Raw genomic sequence first — 3321 nt, 5'->3', positions numbered from 1 at the left:
GTTTAGAGAGTCTCATTTCTAAGTATTTAATAAATAGAAAAATAGCTCCAATGATATTGCAGTGTTTTTGTGGAAGACGTTTAAAAATAAAAGGGAGTTAAGAAAATTATTTTCTTTGAAAAGAATAATAATATACTGATCATTTAGAAAAGAAAAAAAAACCTCAGTTGAAATGTAAATATATCTGAGAATTAAACCTGAGCCTTTATCCCTTTTGTGCTTTGTTTTGCATTTATTTGCACAGCATAGAAAAGGTACAGTTTTGAAGATGAATTTTTTCTTTGAATAGTCACTCATTTTCTGCCCACCCTAATCATAATCTTAAACTATACCCTTTTACTATCCTCCAGATTTCCGAAGTGTCTCACCAGGTTATTCAAACCAGCCTTGCCCTCCATCTGCCAACCCACTTGGTCCAGCCTTTAGCCGTCTCCCACCATGATTGCCGTGATAGATGACTACTCCTGATTCTCCTCCCGGAAATAAAGTGAAACATATTCATGAAAGTGTGACAACAATGTCTAATAATATCCTAAGTATTTTAGCAGAGACTTTCTAGAAACAACTGCTTAACCCAAAGTCATTCCAAAACACAAGAAATCTGGATTCATTTGGAGAGAAAATTGAGGACAGGAAAATCTTTTCTTAGCATTCTTTCTACTATAAAATGAAGATATGCAGAACCTACCTATCATGATGGGCCTGGACTGTTTTCTAAAAAATACAGAAGGGTAGGAAAGTAAAAGATTGTTAAGCATCAAACTAACTAATTGAAACAGAATCAGCAATTTAATTTTTTATTCACTTATAAAGATACATTTCCCAATAAAAAGACAGAAAATTCCCCACAATGTATAAACTTACATAGGCATCTCTAATACAAATAAAAATTTGCAATGTAAACATCAATTGTCCCCTCATCTCCCTCCATAAGCCAACACTCCAAAATACCCACTTGAATTAGTGAAAAACGAAAAATTGGCTGAAGATTTCACAGGGGACAGGGAGGCGACAGTTTACACCATAAAAACTGCAATAGGTCACCATCTTTGGCTTGTCTCATCTTACAAGTTCCTCTGCCCCCAAAGCTCCCATAGCAAAAGGGTCCCTTTTTCCGACCTTTCTTCATGTTACATTGGGCCTCTGGAATTTATATCTAACTCCACTCAAATTTCCTAACCATTTACTTAAGATTTCTCAGTTCTTTACATGCAGTTTAATTCAGTTCAGTGTCAGTTTCTAGCTACAGACTTGGACGATAGATATATCTATCCCCATGCCATAGGGAGCAAGTTGGATTAAATTTACTTTAAGGATCCTTCTTCCTTGAACATTCTGATTCCTTGTTTTAATGTAACAGTCATAGAATGAGAAAACGGCCTGAGTGGTAGGAAAGAATATATCAAGTTAGGCAATTGGGATCCAAGTTTGAAAGCTTGTTCATTCCTAAGCTGCACACTGCTCCTCTAGCTTACTCTCTAGCAAGTTCAGCTTAACATTTTTAAAAAACGAAAAGGTCACTTAAACTTGTCTAAACTACAGTAATAAAATAAGACATTCCCATATCTTTTTATCAGTTTTTTCAAGTGCAAGAAAAATATAGCTAATGCCTATAATCCATGCTTAACAATTCATCCTAAATTCACAAACAGAATCTATAAACATATAAATTGAAATTAATAATAGCAATTCCCGTCTCATAATGATAGCTACAGATGGAAATCAAACAAATGAATGCACTGTTCATACTTTATATTTTTTCAAATGCAATTCAAGAGACTTAATACACAAAAGAAATTTAAAGTTACAAAAATGAACTTTTTAAACTTCCTTTAAAACAACAAAAGTTGTATAACAAAAATAGTCCTATGTTGAAATTTTAGTAGATCAAGTGTAGAATGTTTTCATTAAAACATAAAATTTTTTTCTCTCTGTTGTCGTCTAAATTAGAATTTGTGAGATGTTTTATAATTTCCCAGTGCTGGTTCTTAGCTAATGCTTCCCTGACCTGTTACCCAGCTGAACCTTGGAATTTAAGTCTTGGAATTCTTATGAGTTTTTCAAGCTACTATGTATGTGCTAACAGGAAGAAATGGATTATTTGATCAAGAAAAAACTTGTAACAATTAAGAAATACATCCAATAAATAATTGGCACATGTTCACCTTTTTTAACAGAAATTCATCTGTAGCCTAATTATAATAAACTATAGAATGTAAATGCTTTCAAAATGATTTTTAAATATTATTGGATATATAAGCATTGAATTGTTCAAAATTAATTTTTCATGATACAGATATTGAAAAGAATAAAATTCTTTTGTTAGAATAATATACATGGGTTTGAAGGTTTGGTTTGCAAAAGTAGTTCATTTAACAATAATGTGTTACAATGAAAATATGCACTCGAATACAATAAAGAATTTCAATAGCATATTGTATTGATAATGGCACTCTCCTTCAGATATGTTTCTGATTCAATTATATTAATAGCATATCCAGTATAAATAGCTTAAGTTACTAGTTAGAATACATACATAACTATTTCAATTCAATTTTAATTTTAATATTTGAACTATTTATTTATTCATGCCTTAAAATTATATAAATTAGCCTCTCCACATTTAATGTCTTGAAGGCAAATGGCTGTATTGATGAGTCCAAACTTCTCTCTGCAGGTACATGGAAAACTGGGAAGGATGGCATCTAAAAGCAAACATTGCCCTGGCATCAACACACACACTATTTACTTAAGAACAACAACGTTCTTGCTGACAGGACATTATCCACAAAGGAACATTGCATACTTATTTTTAAGTAGCAACACCTAGTTTTTCATTCATGCTCAAAATTTATTGAGTGTCTGCTATATACCAAGCATTCACTAGACTCTGAGGATACAAAGGACTAATAAAACACGTTCTTTGACTTCAAGGAGCTCACAGTCTAAGAGGGGAGACAGACACATAGGAAAATGATTAAAATACAACATTATAAGTTACTATGTACGTAGAATACAAGGTACTCCTGGGATAATAATGAAACAGAGGAGAAGCTCTAAATCCAAGGGCAATCTCATGCATAAGTAAGATGCGTGGGCTTTAACCACTTTAGTTATCTATGCAGCTCAACAGACTTGAAATTTCAAATTTGTATTCACTGGGTTTATTTTTGCTTGTGAAGGAACTTTTCCTGGAGAAATGGAATGAATAGTCAGAGGACTGAGCGAAGGAAGGAAGAGATGAAGATGTGTGATTTCCAAATGTTAGATCAAAAACCAAAGCAAAGAATTGGGTCCCAACTTCAAAGATGATGGAACTTT

The sequence above is a fragment of the Propithecus coquereli genome, unplaced genomic scaffold, assembly GCF_000956105.1.
Source record: "Propithecus coquereli isolate 6110/MARCELLA unplaced genomic scaffold, Pcoq_1.0 Scaffold64, whole genome shotgun sequence".
Classification (NCBI taxonomy): Eukaryota; Metazoa; Chordata; class Mammalia; order Primates; family Indriidae; genus Propithecus; species Propithecus coquereli.
This window is presented reverse-complemented; position numbering follows the sequence as displayed.